This window comes from Rhinatrema bivittatum, chromosome 9 (assembly GCF_901001135.1).
Source record: "Rhinatrema bivittatum chromosome 9, aRhiBiv1.1, whole genome shotgun sequence".
NCBI classification, from domain to species: Eukaryota; Metazoa; Chordata; class Amphibia; order Gymnophiona; family Rhinatrematidae; genus Rhinatrema; species Rhinatrema bivittatum.
This window is the reverse complement of record NC_042623.1, coordinates 11,607,110-11,627,882: the sequence shown is the minus strand read 5'-3', so window position 1 is coordinate 11,627,882 and position 20,773 is coordinate 11,607,110. Positions and strand designations below refer to the sequence as shown.

Here is a 20,773-nt window from a genome sequence, read left to right as displayed (position 1 = left end):
CATTATCATATCTAGTGCTAATCCACCAAATAGGTACAAGCTTATCTTTGGAGACTTCTGCAGTCCAGCCCTCCACCTTCACCCTGGCATAGCATTTGCAGATCTTCTGCAGTGACTTCTATTTTCAATTACATGGATCGTTACCCCAAAAGAACACCTTAAATTATGGGCTATCGATTTTTGGCTAGGACCCCATGCCTAAATTTTGAAATTTAAACAGCAGCAATGGAGACACCAGAAGCTGCAACATCCCGCCCTCTCTGTCTCAGAACTGAAAACTTCTTTCCTGAGCCACGGTCTCAGTCTCTGTGCCAGATTCTATCCAGAACTTGCAGGCTGTCAGCAAGGAGTCTCAAGGCGCTCTCTCTGTTTGACCTATTGCTGGGTCTCTCTCAAACAGCATCTTCTGACACTCATGATCTGCTTTTCCATACATAATACGGAAGCAGCTGCTAGAAATGTGCTATATTTTATATTTACTACTTTATCTGTTTTTTGCAGCCTCAATCTTTATCAAAAGGTACGGACAGAATGCCCCATGTGATCACATTGTAATGTTATTTAGGATACTGCAGCTCTTAGAACAAGATATATGCAAATACATCTGCTGAATATTTAATTGTGAATATCCTTAAACTGTATTTGTTTATGGCTCTCCATGACCATAAACAGACTATATTCAGGCTAAGATTAGGATTGCTGCTAATACTGCATTCAGTGATCTTAAAAGGGAGACAGATGAGGTTCAGGAGACAGTGCAACTGACAAAAAGAAGCATCAGTACTTTTCAGTATAAATGGAAATGAAAAAGTCCAAGTTATCTTTATGCTGGGATCTCCGCTGGGGCAAAGTCCAACAGTCAATCGCACATGGATAGCCAGAGCAGCGGGCACAGAAATAAGCAGCTCCAAAAGCATTTTAGGACCTTGACTCCTATTTAAGTTGTTTTTCAATGAAACCTCAGCGTTACTAATGTGCTGCCTGTCCAACCATTTAAACAATGGCTTTAATCCTACTAAATGGAAACAGACATCCTCCAAACAATTTACTTCACTAAAAAATGGCAGATGCCCAAATGCATATAAAAGAGCTTTCTTCAGGCAAAAGCAGAAACATATTAAGCCGATTTAAGTGCCTTTATTAGGCCTCTGTCTTCCTTGCTAAGTGGCTAATTTTGGCTAAGATAAACGTACACAGGGAGTTTCCTCCTTATAATCCGGCTGCTTACCCTACTGGTTCTGAAGAATGTGGCTAAAAATGTTACAACTGCTGAACACAAGTCAAACCAGACCCTTTCCTCTGTGAAATAAAGGAACAAAAGAAAAGCAAGTTCGAGACAAGCATGCCAGCTGTGTTCACAGTGCAGAGACAGCATTTAAAAAGGTAAAACGGTTAGGAGGCTGCATTACTGCAAACCCAGCCTTCATTGCCTCAAAAGCAGAGGGGAAACAGCAAGTTACAACTTCCCAGAAATCATTTCTTTTCCAATCGGTTTCACAAAATTAAGGCGATGCTCAGATTAAACCCTAAAACTTAAGTTTTACTCATTTCACATAAAAAAAACAACCCAAAGAGGTCAAGGTCAATGTCCCAGCAAATCTGGAAGAGGATGCAAGGACAGGAGATGGTGGGTATTCCCTCTTTCCTGTTTGATTTAGTTTCATGGGGAATGAATTTTACTGAAACCTCTAGAGATCTGATTTCACCCAATCACGGGAAATAGCAGGAGCAAACGTCAAATGAGGAGGATGAGAGCACATTAATACTTTCAATATATATTCTTCCTGCAAATACACTGATGAGATGGGGGTTTAACAAAAACTGGGCTACTAGGCCACAGAGCCTAACTGGCCAACGCCAGGATTGCAGACCTGTGATTCTCAAATATTTTTGTTTAGTTAGCAAGCATAAAAACGTACACCAGAATGCAGAATAATACACACATACTGGGCAGCAAAGAAACCATAGGAGGCTCCATCAATTCTCCCTAAGCTTGAAGTGCCCTTTGGAATGATTTTACGTAGGCCCTGGTTCTCACCTCGTCAGGAAGAGCTCCATAAAAATGGACTTGCTGCAGAACAGGTCCAGTCCCTGGTAATGTGTACATGGGCCACTTCTGTGGTTCTAACAGACGCTTTTGTGCCCATATTAAGGTCACACTCCTCGACCCACCCATCTCCCGTTTGCTTTTCTAAAAGTTCCTTCCCCCTCCCAAACTAAACAAGCTATCCCACGCCTGACCCTACAGAGAGCGAGCGACGCATGTTACCAGTACAAAAATCTCCTGACCTAACACGTGGAAACAGACCTTCCCGGATAATCTGGAAAATTTACAACATCAAAAAAAGGTTGAAACCTTCCACTTAAGAGGCAAAGAGAAAAATCAGGCGACGATGCCGGAAGGAGTCGTACATGCACACTTTCAGTCACAAACAGAACAGAAAAGATTTAAAGCCTTGAATGAGGACTTGCCGCTTTGGTAATTGCTTTTAAATCATTAGCAAAATCTGTCAATGCACACTTGTGTTTGGCAGAAAATTCGCTGTGGGCGATCACAAGGCAAGCAGCAGTTCCGCTTTATGGAGAGAAGTTACCAGAACTTCGGCCCGCTGACCAAGTCATCGGGATCTTGAAAGACTGCACTTCAATCCAGTTTTCCTAGCAAAAACCAGCAAGCCCACGTAAATATGGACTGAATTCAAGCCAGCAATGCTTAAACCTCTATTTGAACAAGAGACGTTTCCCTTTTCCATGCAGAATGGTCATTGATTATAATAGCAAAAGGCCCAATTTAAGTAGCTTTACCTCTCCCCTTACAGTAGCCCAGCTCTCAGCAGCGCACTCCACTAGATTATTTTATTATTTCTATTTAATGTTTTTTGTACACAGACATTAGTTAATAACATCACATCGGTTTCCATGAAACAAAAACGCAGCATAAAGGCTTTACAATAAAACTGATTTAGAACTGGGGGGAGAGAAGGAGGGGTTTAAATGACTACGTTGAACATACATGGGGGGAGTCAAGGGCTATATACAGTAATTGTAATAAGGATAAGTACAAATAATAGATTACCTACTAAGTAGCACTTTCTTGAAAATTTAAATATACAAAAAGTTTCCAAACTTTTACAAAATGCTTCTTCCCTGCTGTCCTTGATTCCTGGAGCCTCTAATCTTTAGGGTCGCAGAAGGTATGCGTGTTATCAAAGAATGTGCAAACTTTCAGGAGGCTAAAAATCCACATGAAAGGTGCCCAAGTCTTTGAAAATTTACCCCAGCTGCTCTTTTGACCCAGCAGTTTCCTCCTGCTCCTTTTTCCCAATTCACTCAAAACCAAGGCTGAGATCTGGTACTGCATCTCAAAAAAATATAATTGCACTAGAAAAGGTACAGAGAAGGGCAACCAAAATGATAAGGGGAATGGAACAGCTCCCCTATGAGGAAAGGCTGTTCAGCTTGGAGAAGAGACGGCTGAGTGGAGGTACGATAGAGGTCTTTAAAATCAAGAGGAGACTAGAAAAGGTACTTGTGAATCAGTTATTTACACTTTCAGATAATAGAAGGACTAGGGGGCACTCCATGAAGTTGGCAAGTAGCACATTTAAAACAAAAAAAAAAAATTGGAGAAAATTTCTCTCATCTAACACACAATTAAGTTCTGAAATTCACTGCCAGACTCCCTGAGTCTGCTACAGCCAGGGGCCATGCACCAGGACTCCTGCTGTAACCCTGCAATCAGAGGCCTTAGAGTCGGCCATTATGTATTAACACTGCACAATGACCAACTCCCTGAGCTTGCTATTCCCTCTGTCCCAGGGGCTGACACTGCCTCCACAGCCACCTCAACCAACCCAGGCAACAGAAAAACAGCCAGAAATCAAACTCCGGTCCCTCTGGATATGCCACTGAGCCATTTGGCTGGCCTGAAAGTGCTCATCCTGTGGAGTACAAAGTCTTAGACTGAATTTGCTCAGTAAGGCACAATAAAGGCTGTTTCTCTGTACCAGTGCAGATCCGACCAAAAAAAAAACAAAACAAAAAACAGCTAGAAAGGGACAAATAATTGATCTGCTAATAGCACAGAGAACAAGCAATGCCATTTCCTCTAAAATAAAGCTTCTCCTAACAGCTACAGAAAGCTCCGTGTTCAGCGCCCACTCTCCCAACTCATGCCCAGCTACCTCTCCTGGGCGCACGATCCTATATTTAAACGAGGGGTCGCACTAAAAGGAGGCGCTAGGGATGATTACGCGCCCCTAGTGCCTCCATGGCCGAGGAGAGGGGCTTTGACAGCGGGGTCAGGAAACGGACACTCAATTTTTCGAGCGTTGGTTTTCCAAACCTGCTGACAGCGATTGGTTAGCAAAACGGACGCCAGTAAAATAGAGCGTCAGTTCTCCTAACCAGACCGGCTGGCACTTTTTTTTTTTGGTTCCTCCGACTTAATATTGCTAGGAAATTAAGTCGGAGAATGTACAGAAAAAGCAGTATTTTCTGCTTTTTTGTACACGTCTAATGGTTGCTCAAGGGCAGACGTTAATTTATGAGCGTAAAGTGTGCGGATTGGCCACAAATTTTACTATCAGAATCACGGGTGCATGTGATGAGCACTATTAGTGTTCAGGGGGTTTGGCTGTGCGCGTTTGAGGCGCTAAACCCCTTACAGATTAAGGGGTAATAGACGCGCACTGGAAACACGCAGCCAACCCCATGTTAAACAGTACGCACAGCGGAGCGCACTTTACAGAATCGGCCCGATGGTGGGCGTGTGCTGCCTACCCAGTGAACCCAGCCCCTTTTCCCTTCCTCCTCTTCTCTCCTGGTAGCAGCAGATCAGAACAGAGGAGCTGAAAAGGTTAACAGATACTAGAAAGAAGGGAGCACTCAATTTGCCGACTTCAACCCTTCCATGCCAAATGCTCTGGTTTGTGTGAAAGGAATTCACACACACATTCTTACATCAGACTCTCACGTTCTGGGACAATTTCAGACGCCAAAGTACCTAAATCCACATGCAACTTCAGAATGCAAATTTCACTGTTGCACTGGCTCCTGGGTGTTTGGTAACGATTTACTTACTATTTCTACACAAAAGGTATACAAATGAAAACAGAGCTCAGCCCATTACTGCCCTGGTTCTACCTCCTCAAACAAATTTCCAAAAAAAATATGTCTCTCTCTCTCTCAATGTTAAATGATTCTACTTCAGTATCAACACAATGCAGCTTAAACACCTGACATGCTTTACAGAGTTCTTAGTTTATTCAGACGTCACAATTCATTACCAGGTCAAAGATCATATACAAACAAGATTTATTTTTTAAAAGCTTCCATTCCGCATTCATGCATAGCCTGTTCAAGGCAGATCACAATAAGATACACCCATAAAACAAATTCAAACAAACACAAGAGAACTAATAAATAAATGTTAACAAATGTAAATCAATAATGCATACAATTACAAAAAAGGCTAACTCACCACCTTTGTTAATATAAAAAGAAGGTAATGTACCTAACTCCTCCCCACATAAAAAGCAAACAAAACATGCAAACAAAACATGCATTACAAAAGTTTACAGGATGAAGACAAAACTAAAGAAAAAAAAAATATATGTTTGACATAAGCCTTTTTGATTTAAGATCAACACTAGTTTTAGCAGATCTTCAAACGTTTGAGATCAAATGTTGACAGGCTCCCGGCAAGTAAATCTTGTAAACTAAGACACACACTAGCCATCAATTCAGTACTTAAATGTACTCATACCCCTAATCAAAAAAAACCAGGAACAAGCAGCTGTCAATAAGAATTTGAGAATTATATATACAGATACATATATACTATGTCTCACATTTATAAAACCGCCGATCCAACAAGGGCTTTGGGCAAGAACATAGCATACAACATAAAATACCAATTTAAAAACAGACTAAACAATTCAAAATACAAGCAAAAGTGTAAGTTAACATTCATACAATATAAAGATAATTAAAACAAAGCCTAAACCGAATATAAACGTTCAACATGATTCTTAATTAAGAATACCATATAATTATATGGAAAACCATCATTAAGCAGCCATTAATTCATTAACACAAATAAAAAGGACTCCGATTTAACCAAATGCAGAGGGAAACAGCCAGGTTTTGCATAATTTACAAAAAAAGTTACATGACCTTCAGCAAACTATAATTCCCTGGAGAGAGGTCTGATGTAAAATGTTGGTGCCCATGGGCACAGCGCCATGGCAAAGCCCATTTGAAGCTGTGCGGGCAAGTGGCCTTAATCCAAGGAGAAGCAGCTACCTCTGATCTAAACGACTGCCTATGCTTGAATCTGGGCATACGAGTGAAAAACTTTCTGCAGGTTGTTTCATGGAGTGCCCCCATGTTTAAATATTCTGTTCCTGAATTTTTAGAATATGAATCCTTTACTTCCAGCACCAAGGAACTTCTAACATACCTGACTCTAGAGCAAATCTCTAGAAAGCTTTTTTTTTTTTTTTTTTATCCTCTGAAAACATTCAGGGCCAGATGTACTGAAGGACTCTTCCCATTTTGTGACCATGGGAAAAATGCTTGACATATTAGGCCCATTAGCCTTTCCATTTAGGGTGGTCAAACTGTCTCTGGTCTTGGTGGTTTGTAAACAAACCATTAAGTACCGCAGCTGGCAAGCCATATGGTGATATAATAAATAGCATAACACTTAATCAGAACTGGTTTTTACTGGGCTATGATGCCAGAAGCCTTCATTTGCAGCTATTCCCATCAAGCCCGGCCATAAGGGACAATCCTTGGTCAAACCATGGCTCCTCCGAAAACCTGGCATGCAGGCATCCTAAATGCGGCTGTTGAATCCCATCTCTGCTAGCTGAGAAGCTGTAAATAAAGTGAAATAAATACAAACAAAATAGATAAGGTGATGCTTTTACTGGGGTAGAAAGATGGCCAAGGGATGGAACCGTGATTTGCTTAGTTACAACTGGGAGGACTCGCATCCACATCCTCAAACCAGGCGAAGAGCTGAAATTCTAATATGGCTAAAGCAGAGCTTCAGCACCGCTGATAGCTGGGAGAGTTTCCCTTATGATTTTGTGTCATTTCTGGAGTAACTGTTCATGAACATCCTGAGTCCTTCTGATTGGTGTGCAGTCATCAGTCCTTACCCAGTGGCTCGGGCTGGCCCCAATGAAGACAGATTCTGATCTCCTGCTCTGCAACATGCATCACTGCCACCATACCATGGGGCTGACCCACAGCAATAGTCCTGATTTGAAGCGTACGTGCCATTTTCCTGTTGCTGTAGCTTTGCATGAGATCTCATAACTCTAATTGTGTTCTGTTATTTAAGAGCTTCCCTCTCTATCCATGCAACTACATTTTATTGTGTGCTTTAGTAGCTCTTATCATAAAGAGATGACATCAGCAGAGGACTGGGTTGGGTAGGCAGCTGTTATCGCGTGTGCAATTGTGCAACACCATTCATATTAGTTTGAGTTCCACAGGGATTTTGCCTTCCTGTTGGTCATCATAGACAAATAAATTACCCAATTATGGGGAACTCAAAGAAAAAGTTGCACAATGTGGAATGACTTTGCCTTTCAGATAAACTCTATACATGATTATGAAGTGTATTACACACTCAATCCACCCCTCAGTGTGCCCGAATTACATGGTTAAGAGGCACATTTGGCACAGGTATCACTCTGGCGCATGATTCAATTTAAAGTTTCAATACAAAATAAGAAGCTCAAAATTCCACTATTGTAGTAATACCCAAAACGTGGAAAGCGATAAATGTCAAAAAATATCCCACAAATGCAAAGCAGAAGCTATAGTAGCATACATGGGACATCTTCAGCCCAAGCCAGCACTTTCGGCTTAGGGGAAAAGGCCTTATTCTCTTGAGATCATTTACCATATCTGCATGTGAAGGGCTTTGGGAAAACTTGTGTGTAAATGATTCTAAGATTACTAAGCCCAAAGTGTCTGGCCTGGGCTGATTGTGACAAGTCTATGACGTCACGTGTGTGATACCACAGCTTTTGCATTACATGTGTGTGTGATATTTTTGGATATTTATATCTTTTTCCACTTCTTTTTGGGTACTAGTTTAAAAATGTGCTTGCTTGTGTCTAAATTGTGGCTAGTCCTCGCCCCCAGACACAAAAGCACTCATGGCCTGCTAGAGAGAAACAGACTGAGGCAGGTAGGATGAGAGAACAGGAACTACAACTACCATAATCTCTAACAGCAACACCTTAACCTTGCACAACTATTGTCCAAATCAACTCAGGTGGGGAAATCAAGTTTTGCAAAGCATATTGATGCAGATGCTTCAAAACTAGGGCGTATTATAACTTTCTGATCCGTTTCCCTCCCTCCCAATAGAGATTCTAGATCATCAAGCTGTGCTGTACAGCAAAGCAGCCTACTACTCTTTCCATTATGTGCAATGCTTCCAGCCTTCTTGAAAACTGGCAGTCTAAAGTCATCCCAAGCCATCCCAAGTCTTCTGTATGTATAAAAGGAAACTTGGTTCTTTACCTGCTAATTTTCATTCCTGTAGTACCCAGATTAGTCCAGACCCCTGGGTTTTGCCTCCCTGCCAGCAGATGGAGACAGAGCATGTCTCAAGCACCCCTTTATAACCTGCTGTGCCACCTGCAACTCCTCAGTTTTCATCAGTACCAAGCAGAAACGTACGGTCAAAAAACTGAACACCACAGACTTCTATCCCCAGAACAAGCAGAGAATAGGAACATTCGGCAATAAATTTAGACACCCCCCCTTTTTTTTTTTTTTTTTAATATAATTAAAAGGATTAGAGTGAAACCTATGCCATTCTTCAGTAAAGCAAAGAGAGACAGAGTGAGCGGACTCTCCAGAACAAAAACTCCCCTCACCCATCGGGCAGGACTCTGGACTAATCTGTGGTACTTCAGGAATGAAGATTAGCAGGTAAGAACCAAATTTTCCTTTCCCTGTATGTACCCAGATCAGTCCAGACTCCTAGGATGTACCAGCTTCCCTACCCAGGGTGGGACTGCGAGCGTCCCACTCGAAGAAAACGTCCGCCAAAATTGTCAACGTTCGGAGCCTGGATGTATGCAACGACTTCCAAGTAGCCACCCTGCAAATTTCCTGCGGCAAAACCAGTTGGCACTCAGCCCATGAGGCCGCCTGAGCATGGGTAGAATGAGCTCTCAATCCCTTTGGAACAGGCCAACTACAGCAGATATATGCAGCCCCGATAGCCTCCTTCAACCAATGCGCTATTGTGGCCTTTGACGCTTTTTGATCCTTTTTTGTACCACTCCATAGTACAAAAAGGTGATCCGACAACCGGAAACTGTTAGTGACCTCCAAATACCATAGCAAGGCCCTTTTGACATCCAATCATCTTAATTCCTTTGAGTGAGACGCGTCAATCTCTAACTTCGTAAAAACCAGAAGCTCCACAGACTGACTTGAGTGAAAAGCTGAAACGACGGGACTGTCCTCAGAGATTCCAGAATCTGAAATGCGCAAAAAGAGCTCTCTGCATGACAGCGCCTGAAGCTCAGACACCTTTCTGGCTGAACAGATCACAACTAAAAAGTCTACCTTTAAAGTCAAATCCTTTATGGTAGCCCTCTTAAGAGGCTCAAATGGTGCCTCACACATGCCCTTGAGAACCAAGTTAAGACTCCAAGAAGGACACACGGGGGGAGCAAATACTTCACTCCTCTTAGAAAAACGCACCACATCAGGATGCATAGCCAAAGACAAACCATGAATCTTGCCCCGCAAGCAGCCCAAGGCAGACACCTGAACCCTCAGGGAACTAAAGGACAAAACTTTCGCAAGGGCTTTCTGCAAAAAAGTCAGAATCTCTGACACCAATGCTTAGCAAAGATGAAGACCCTGCTCCATAAATCAAGACTCTCCTTACCCAGACATATGCCAACGAAGTAGAGGTCTTACAAGCCCATAGCAGAATAGAAATAACTTCCTCTGGATAACCTCTCTTTCTTAATTGTCTCCTTTGAAAAGCTAAGCCACTAGACCAAAGCAATCTGCTTGATCGAAAAATATAAGGCCTTGACGCAGCAGACTTGGTAGATAACAGAGTCTCAGGGGCCCGTCTACTGCTAGGCTGACCAGATCTGCAAACCAAGGGTGCCGTAGCCACTCTGGAGCCAAGAGGATCACCCTTTCCAGGTGAATCTTTATCCTCCTGACAATCTTGCCCACCAGAGGCCAAGGAGGAAAAGACGTACAGCAGAACGTCGTGCAGCCAAGCCAGCACCAGGGCATCGATCCTTTCTGCTCAGACTGTAAAAACATGGGGCTTTGGCATTCCTCTGAGTAGCCATCAGATCCAAGTGGGGCCCATTGTGTCACTCAACTCCCATTCCCCGCGATCCAGATGTTGCCACCTGATAAAATCTGCTTGCACACTGTCAGACCCTGTAATGTGCGAAGCCGTCAACAATGCTAAATGCTGCTCCACCCAAGACATCAGTATTTTGCTTCTTGAGACACTGGTCGACTTTTAGTCGCGCCCCCCCCCCCGACGGTTGATGTAAGCCACCGTCGTCACATTGTCTGAAAAGACTCAGACTGCCCGATTGCACAGCAGGGGAAGAAACCTCTCCAGAGCTAACTGTATCACCCTGGTTTCCAATTGACTGATGGACCAAGTTGCTTCCTCCCGCGACCATAAGCCCTGTACTGACGGGACCCGACAGTGGTCATCACCACTATCCACTGAGGAACTTTGAGGACCATACCCCATTCCAGATGGCTCCAGCCAAGCCACCAAAGACTGGATCTGGCAATTTCTGTAAGTGGTGGCAGCAAATGAAACTGTTTCGACCTCAGGTCCCAGCAGATAGCAATGCTTTTTGAAGAGGTCTCATATGCGCAAACACCCAAGGGACCAGCTCCAACGTTGAGACCATGGAACCAAGGATCTGCAAGTAATCCCAGACCCTGGGCACTCAGGTGTTCAGCAGGTTCCGAACTTGCACCTGTAGCTTTACAATCCGGTCCTCCATCAGAAAGACTTTGCCCACACTGGTGTCGAAGCAAGCGCCTAAGAACTCTACGACCTGAGAAGAACAAGATGGCTCTTGGCTAGGTTCATAAACCAGCCTAGGGATCTTAGGTGTTGAAGAACCACCACCACCGCCTACTTGCAAATGTCCTTCGACTTTGCTCGAATGAGCCAAATGTCCAGATATGGGTGAATCAACACCCCCTTTCTGAAGGCCCTGCTACTACCACCATGACATTGGTGAAAGTTCTAGGAGCAGTGGCTAGACCAAACGGGAGGGCACAGCATTGAAAATGCTACCCAAGGATCATGAATCTGATGATCTTGGCAGATTGCAATGTGAAGATCGCTTCTGTTAAATCCAGCGAAGCCAAGAACTCCCCACTTCGCACCACTGATATGACAGACCTGAGAGTCTCCATCCGAAAGTGGGGAACCCCGAGAGCCACATTCATTTTCTTCAAATCCAATATTGGGCGAAAGGTTCCTTCCTTCCTTTTCTGTACCATGCAATAAATGGAATAACGCCCCACTCCCCTTTCTTCCTTGGATGGAAACAATGCTCCCAGTATCCTCAACTTCTGAATAGTCTGTTGGATGATGACTTGCTTTGCCGGGGAAATGCAAGGAGATATCATAAAGAGTTTTCTTAGCAGATGAGCAACTTCTAATGCGAAGCCTTTCCTATCATGCTTAGAACCCAATGGTCCAACGTGATCTTGACTCACTCCATGTAAAACCGGGTCAACCGACCCCCGATAATAGGAACTGAAAAGTGGGCCAGCCACCACTCATTGGGTAGACTTGGCTCCACTAGGCCCATGCCTAGAGCCATCTCAGTTTGATCTGCGTAAACGAAAGGATTGAGACCAAGACAGTGACCTCCCCAAGGTCTGCCTCTGATTGGCCACGGGAGCTCTGCTCTGACGGAAGCGCCTTTGGCTGTGAAGCAGAGAGCGAACGGTAGGAAACCTTTCAGTCCTTTTGGCTTATCTTCCAGGAGCAAGTTATCATCTGTTCCAAATCTTCCCCAAAATGTAGCTTGCCTTTGAAAGGGAGTGCTCCAAGGTGAGCTTTCAACGAAACATTCGCTGAAAAGTCTCGCAATCGAGGCCGCTAAAACCATTATCCTGGAAGAGGTGTGAATCAGATCATATAAGGTGTCTGCCCCATATGCCACTACTGCTTCCAAATGTTCTGCCTGCTCGGACTCCTGGGGCAAGAGATCTCTGATGCTCTGCAGCTGCTGCACCCAGAGGCTTGCCTGAAGCATAAAACTGCTGCACACTGCCACGTGGATGCCCAGAGCAGAGACCTCGAAAATTTTCTTAAGGTACACCTCAAGCTTCCTATCCTGAAGATTCTTCAGAGCCGCTGCTCCCATTATCGGTATGGTGGTTCTTTTAGTGACTGGATCTACCGTGTCCGCTGTGGCTCGTTCTGCGGATCCACGATTCCTAACTCCGCTAAGACATATGGGATCAAAGGAACCAACTCTTCCCACTGAAATAAACGCACCACCTTCGGATCATCCCCCTCCACAGAAGGAATCTTCCTGGGCTCCTCTTGATCCGGAATATCTCTAGGAGGAGGGATACCAGGAGAACCATCCCTCATCGACATCCCCTAGTCAGACACCTCCAAGGAAAGGTCCTCCATGCCATGCTGTAGCACTGGACCCTGCACTCTCCGGACTCTCATGGCCCCCTGGTGTCCCCAACAGCCTGGGCATTTTCTTAGGTGGCCCTTCACTCGGTGTACGTCCGGCAGAAGCCCTCTTCTTGTGCTTGCTGGCTAAATATACCTGATGCAACAAAAGCACAAATTCAGGGGGAAAATTAACAGGGCTGTCCAAATCCTGTTCCAGGGGATCAGGCTCCTCCCCAGACTGATCTCCCAAGGCCTCCCGGGCCTCATATTGGCAGGGGATAATGCTGGCGGGAGATCCCCTCCCCCTGCAGATGTCTCTGCAGCAGATTTAAAAGTTTTCAGGATGGCCGTCATTCCCACGCTGATAGGGAAAGGATCGGCTTCCTCCTCCGAAGCAGCCAGCACCTGACCAGGGCCGCGCCACTTCGACAGAGCCACCGCAGTCTCCCGTGAAGAATCCTCCCCCCCCCTCCCAGGGAGACAGCAGGAACAACAGTCTGCCTCGAGACCTTGGGAGCTGCTCTCCACAAAGCGAGCCAGCAGCTTGTGAGGGCATAGCTCAAGCTGACTGAGACCATGCGGCAGGCACCGGCACAGAGCAGGAATGTGAGCAGTGAGCCGCTAGTAAACCAAGAAACTTACAAAAAACCAATGTGCACTCCTCTGCTCCTACTGAGGGATTCAGATCGCAAGCCAACACTTTCACCCCTCTCAATTACAAAATCATTTCCGCTTCCTTTTTTCTTAAATTTTATTAAAGAATGAAAAATACTTCCCTGAAAAGAAAGATGGCAGAGGCTGCTCAGGATCCTCGCTGGAAGGCAGGGAGCTGGATCACCAGCTGTCACCCCTGGTGCCCAGCAGAGTACTTGTGGGGTTCCCAACCCCTGCTCCTCCTTACCTTCTACCAGGGGGGGTGGTCCCACCAGGACCTAATAACCCCCTGGGAGGATAAAACCAGCTTTCTCTCTCTTTTTCATGGGTTCAGAACCACAGGTTTTGCACCACCTCCATCTGCTGGAGACAGAGAAATACTGAGGAGTTGCAGTTGGCACACCAGGTTATAAGGCAGTGCCTGAGAAATTTTCTCTGTCTCCATCTGCTAGAAGGGAGGCAAAACCCAGGAGTCTGGACTAATCTGGGTATGTACTGGGAACACACATTAACCAGTGGATCTTGAGCATCCAAGAAGAGCTGGTCAACTACTGTTGGATGCTCAATTACTTTAAAAGTCAAACAACTTTATCTACACTACTTGTTCCTCTGACCTCATTCCCACACAGCTCCTCAGATCTCTCTCCTCAATCTATCACTTTCCATTGCAACTGTTCTTGCTGCCTTCAAATATCCTGTGATCGATCACTCCACCACTCAAAAAACCCTCACTGGACCCTACATGCCCTATATATTGTCCCAGATCCCTCTTTCCTTTTACATCCAAACTACGCAAATATGCTGTGCTGTTCACCTCCACTGCCTTAGCTTTTTTGCATCTCAAATCATTTTTGATCCCCTCAAATCTGGCTTCCACCCTCCATGCTGCAGACAGACCTTGTTAAAGTCACTGGTAACCTCTTCATGGCAAAAGGTGAAGGCCTTAGACGCATCTTAGACCATATAACACCCATTCTAAAGAACCTGCACTGGCTCCCAATCAAATTCAGAATTCTTTTCGATCATCAATCCACAAAGCAATACATAACATCACCCCCCCTCGAGCTTATGATCCCACTTCAACCTCGCATCTCCGCCAGACCGGTGAGACAAGCATACAGAGACAATCTACAGGCCCCACCGATTAAAACAGCATTAAGTAAAAGAGCTTTCTCCACTGCCGGCCCTAAACATTGGAACTCTCTACCATCAGACCTCAGACTAATACAATGCCCAATCACCTTTAAAAAAAAGACTCAAGACCTGGTTGGTCAACCAAGCATTCTCCTAACTTCAATAAATTATTGAACTCCTACCAGTGATCTCTGTCATTGGTAACCCCCTCAAGAGAACGCTCAACCATTTTATCTCAATGCAGTCAAATCTCAAAACCTTGCTCTTCTATTAACCTCGGTTCTTAACTCCAGATTGTATCAGGCTCCTCAAATATTTTATTTTATGTTGTTAATCCCAGTTAATTGTATCCAAGTTCGACCATCCTGTTTATTGTAAGACAATCTCTTGTCATGGTTATTGTTTTGAATGTAAAACTATTTGATTGGTAACTCTGTTCACCAGAATATCGGTATATAAAAGTGCTAAATAAATAAATAAATCTGTTGCTTTTGACACAGTTGGTCCCCATCTACTCCTTGATACTTTGTCACTTGGATCTCAGGACTTTGATCTATCTTGGGGTTCTCTTTATGGTTCTCCTGTTGCACTTTTAGGGGATAATTTTCAAGACTCCCCGCCTAAATTTGGCAGCAAACATGTGAGTTATTCCAATTTTCAAAGCAGACTTACATGCATAATTCTGCTTTGAAAATCTCACCAAATTTATGAACATACTTTTGAAAATCCAGAAGTATGCAAGTCCAAACCTCTTCCCAAATCCACCCCCAGTAAACCCTCCGCTCAGTCCAGTTACCCTTACATGGGAACAGGACATCCACACATTTGTTTATTCACAGGAAATTTTGTAAGAGGCAATTTTTTCTGTAAAAAACTGTTTTAGCCATTGAATTATTTTGAAAATTACCGCCCCCCCCCCCCAGCCGTGTTTCTTCTGGTGGATCCTCCACCACCACTATCCCATTATCAGTCAGGGTGCCTGAGGTCTCTTGTCCTGGGCCTTAGTCTCTTCTCTCTCTCTACAGTCAATCCCTTGGGGCTCCAATCTCCTCCCATGGTTTTAATCAAGAATCCAGTCCCAAATTTCAGCCTGCTTACCTGACATTGACCTCAGGTTTGGAAAGGTGAATAATTTAAATCCAGATCTAGGCTGCAAATGGAGAAATTGCTTACCTGATAATTTTGTTTTCCTTAGTGTAGACAGATGGACTCAGGACCAGTGGGATGTACAAAAGCAACTCCCAGACGGGGAAGGAGGCTGCCCGTGGCCCACTTAGTACTGCCCTTGCATAGGCTGCGTCTTCTCGGACCTGGACAAGGTGTGTAGGGAGGACCATGTCGCCGCTCGACAGATCTTGGTGGGCAACAGCAGTTTGGCTTCTGCCTAAGATACTGCCTGGGCCCTAGTAGAATGAGCCTTAAACTGCAGGGGTAAGGGCTTTCCTGCCTTGAATACTTCCTTGATCCAGCGAGCTATGGTCATTTGCAAGGCCACTTCGCCTTTATTCTTCCCGCTGTGGAGAACAAACAAGCGATCAGTTTTGTGCACTGGTTCAGATTGTTCCAGGTATCGTACCAGGAGTCTGCCGACATTTAGATGGTGAAGAAGGCGGGAGTTGGTAGGGAGTTGGCTTGGTTCAAATGAAACTTGGAGACCACTTTCGGTAGGAAGGAGGGGACGGTGCGAAGCTGTGTCGTTCCTGGAGTGAACCTAAGGAACGAGTCCCGACAGGATAGTGGCTGTAGCTCGGAGATACAACGGGATGAATATATTGCCACCATGAATACTGTCTTCAATGTTAAGAGGCATAGTGACAGACTGCGCATTGGTCTGAAGGAAACCCCCGCTAGAAAGTCCAATACCAGATTGAGGTTCCATAGGGGAACCGGCCACTTTAGGGGTGGTCGAAGTTGCTTAACCCCTTTTAGGAAACGGGCCAAGTCCGGATGAGCTGATACACTGATTCTGTTCATTTTGGCTCTGAAGCAGGAGAGGGCTGCTACTTGAACCTCGAGGGAGTTGAGTGACAACCCTTTCTTCATACCATCCTGTAGAAATTCCAGAATCTTGGCCGTTCGAGGGGATACCCAGCAGTCCTCGCATCAGGCTTCAAATGTTCTCCAGATCCGTTGAGAACTTCTGCGCGCGGAGCAGGGTGTCAATCACGGCCTTCAAGTAATCGCACTTCTTCAGGTGAGTCCTCAAGGGCCAGACCGTAAGAGAGAATAGAGACTGATCTTCATGAAAAATCGGGCCCTCATGGAGAAGGTCCCTGGTGGAGGTAGGCCAGAGGGCTCTCTGCAAGGAGCCTTTGCATGTCTGCGTCCTCTGTGGTGTTCTATCTTGCGGATGACCTTGCCCAATAAAGGCCATGGGGAGAAGGCATACTGTAAGTCCTCTGGCCAGGTCTGGACGAGGGCGCTGATTCCTTGGGAGTGCGGCTCTCATCTGCGGCTGAAGAACCTGGAGACTTGGGCATTGAAGTATGGCCAGTAGGTCCATGGCTGGGGGGCCCCAGCGATTTACTATCAGTTGGAAGTCTTTGGTCGACAGCACCCATTCCCCCCAGGTCCAGGCTGAGATATTGTCTTTCTCTGTGATGTGGGAGACCAAGATCCCCTGTAGGTTTACCTCCGCCCATGCCATGAGGTGGTCTATCTCCAGAGACACCTGCTGGCTCCTCCCTGGCAGTTGATGTAGGCAACCGTTGTAGCGTTGTTCCACATCACTTGAATCACTTGCCCTTGGAGCCTGTGGCTGAATCGCAGGCATGCTAGTCTGCCTCCTCGAGCTTCCAGGCGGTTTATGTTCCATCCTGCCTCTTCCTTGTTCCATTATCCCTGGGCAGTCAGTTCCTGGCAGTGGGCTCCCCACCCTTGGAGGCTCGCGTCTATGGTGGGCACAATCCAGTTCGGTGGAGATAGGCTTACTCCTCTGCTTAGGTGGTCTTCCTGTAGCTACCACTGGAGCTGAGAACATACCTCTGCTGGTAAGTGGAGGCAAATTGAGTAGTCTTGGGACAGTGGGTTCCAGCATGACAGTAAGGAGCATTGAAGTGGTTGCATGTGAGCCCTTGTCCACATGGTTGATGCCATGAGCCAGAGGACTTGAAGATAGTCCCATACCTTGGAGCGTGTAGTGGTCATCAATCGTCGTAACTGCTCCATCAGCTTTCTCCTCCACGAGGGAGGGAAGAAGACCTTGTTCTGTTTGGTGTCGAAACAGGCCCCCAGGTACACTAGAGACTGAGAGGGCTGCAGATTGCTCTGGACAGTGTTCATGACTCAACCGAGTTCCTGCAGTAGGTTCTTGACTCTGCTGGTCACCTGCAGGCTCTCTTCCGAAGCCTTCTCCCTGATCAGCCAGTCGTCCAAGTAAGGGTGCACTAAGATCCCTTCCTTCCTCAGTGTTGCCGCCACGACCACCATAATTTTGGACAATATTCTGGGGGTGGTTGCCAGGCCGAAGGGTAGCACTTGGAACTGGTAATGGTGACCCGGTATCGCAAAGAGTAGAAAACACTGGTGGTCTTGATGGACTGGGATGTGGAGGTAGGCTTCGGAGAGGTCCAGGGAGGTTAGGAAGTCTCCCAGTTGTACTGCCATTATTACGGAGAGGAGAGTCTCTATGCGGAAGTGTAGTATCTGCAGATAACCGTTGACGTTCTTGAAGTCCAAGATGGGTCGGAATGATACCTCTTTCTCAGGAACAATAAAATAGATTGAATAACGTGCGAGCAATAATTCCTTATTCTGGCTGTTTTGTTGCATTTAAAGCCAACATCTGGCTTATGTGTGTTTTATATTTTTTAATTATGTTTTATTTTAATTTATTGGTTTTATTTTAAGTTTAAATCTATAATTTTACCATATTAGTTATAATTTTTGTGTTTTATTTGAATTTAATTTTATTATGTAGCAAATAACATGTTTTATATTGATTTTCAAAATTTGTTTTATTGTAATATTATATAGGTTTTTATGCAATTGTGTACACCGTTAAGTTTGTTTCAGATTGACGGTATATAAAACGAATAAATAAATATTTTGCTGGGGTGTAGATACCGGAGTTATAGCCTTCAGGCTGAGTAGTCTTGTCAGAGTGGATTCCACTGCCAGTCTCTTGATGTGGGAGTGGCAGGGTGATATCAAATTTGTCCAGAGGACTGCTGCAAAACTCCAGAGTAACCTTCTCGAATGATGTTTAGTACCCATTTGTCAGACGTGATTTGGACCCATCATAGGTAGAAGAGAGAAAGTCAACCCCCTATTTCCTCTTCCTGTGGATGGGTCGGCCCATTCTCATTGGGGATCTTGGTTCGAGCCTGCCCCCGGACCTGATCCTCTTGGTTTGTCAGTTCTGAAAGAACTGGGACCTCCCAGAGGGGCGAGGTACCTGGAATGACGAATTCCTGTAGGGTCGAAAGTGTTGGGAGCCTCTGCCCCTAGTTCTTCTGGGAGAAGGACGCTGGGATCTTTTTCCTCTGTCTTCCGGTAGCCGAGGCACTGGAGATTCGCCCCACTTGCTGGCTAATTTCTCTAATTCGCTTCCGAACAGGAGAGATCCCTTAAAGGGCATTCTTGTAAGATTCGCCTTAGAAGTTGCATCTGCAGACCAGTTCCGCAACCATAACTGTCTTCTGGCTGCCACTACCGAGGCTACTCCTCTTGCTGAGGTATGCACCAGATCTGAGCCAGCGTCTGTCAGGAAGGCTGCAGCAGGTTCAATTGCTTCTCTGGCATACGTTCTGGAATTATCTGCCTCCCTCGAGAGAAGAAGGCAGGAGCGTGCCACCAGCGTGCAGCAGGAAGCGATCTGCAGTGTCATTGCTGTTGCAACAAAGGCTTGCTTAAGAATGAATCTAATCGTCTATCTTGAGTATCCTTCAATGCCGCCCCTCCCTCAATGGGAATGGTTGTTCACTTCGAGACGACGCAGACCATGGCATCCACTTTCGGGAAACACAGGTGTTCGTTGGTCGCTGGTTCCAGAGGGTACAAGGTTTCCAAGGCCCGACCTCCTTTAAAAGTTTGTCTCTGGGGCATCCCACTCCAGGTCAATCAGTTCCTGGATGGCTTCCATCATTGGGAAATAGCATGAGGCCTTATGAAAGGACACCAAGATGAGGTTCTTCTTTGGTTCTGCCATAGGGTCCGTGCCTGGAATCCCCAGAGTCCTCAGAGTCTGGGAAGTAAGGGCTGGCAATTCATCCCTGTGGAAGAAGTGAAGCATGGTTCTGTATGGTTCCAGGCCTGGAGGGTTTTCCCCTTCCTCCAGTGAGCCCCCATCATCATCTGAGGTGTCTGGGTCCCTGTCAGGGAAATTCTTGGTGAGGTGAGGCATGTCGAGGCACCCGAGCAGGGCCGGGAGGGTCAGGAGCTCCCGACTGGGGTTCCACCCGCCTGAATGAAGGCTTGCAGTCCCTGGATAAATTCCAACCAGGAGAAGGCATGCTGGGTCCATATTAGCGCCAGGGGGAGTCAGAGTAGGGGCCACTCAAATGCCCTCTTGTGGAGAAGACGCCATGTCGGAGTTGCATAGGTCCGGGGTGCTTGTCATATAGAGTAGTTCACGACCCATCCTCCGCCTGAGAAGGACCGGAGAACGGGGAAATTTTATAAAGTCTTTGGGTCGATGCTAGCAGCCCCTTCAACAAATATGTTTAATAATTTGAGGAAAAATGGACGGATATCCCAACAAGCTAACACTGCGGGGATCACCATCCTGGCGAAACCAGGAAGGGACCACACTTTATGCGGTTCTTATCGGCCGATATCGCTCATTAATATAGCCCTAAAGATTCTAGCTAAAATTTTAGCCAGACGATTGGGTCAGGTAGCTCCAACCTTAATAGCACATGACCAAATCAGGGTTCATCCCAGAGAGACTAGCATCAGACAATGTCCGAAGAGTCGTTGAATTAATAGAACATGTGCAGCAGAACATCATCCTGACAACACTTTTGTCAGTAGACGCAGAAAAAGCTTTTGATAGAGTTCATTGGCCATACCGCTTCCAAGTACTCACAAAAATTGGGCTGGGTGTTAATTTCACGACCTGGGTGGCTAAATTGTATGATCATCCCCAAGCCCGTATCAAGATTAATGGAGCCTATGCCCATCCATTTGATGTTAAGAGAGGGACTAGTCCCTTGTCACCTCTCTTGTTTGCTCTATCTCTAGAACCTTTAGCTGAAAAGGTCAGGCGACTCCAGACCATTCATGGTATCCAAGTGGGGGATCTGTATACAAAATCTATCTTTGCAGACGATTTACTGTTTACAGTTACTG

At 45.6% G+C, this 20,773-nt stretch overlaps 1 protein-coding gene across 3 annotated transcripts in view; it reads right to left on the bottom strand.

Annotated features, from left to right (window-relative positions):
- Positions 1–20,773, bottom strand: part of UPF2 (UPF2 regulator of nonsense mediated mRNA decay) — a 201,823-nt gene that overhangs the window by 107,434 nt on the left and 73,616 nt on the right. The window lies entirely within an intron of this gene.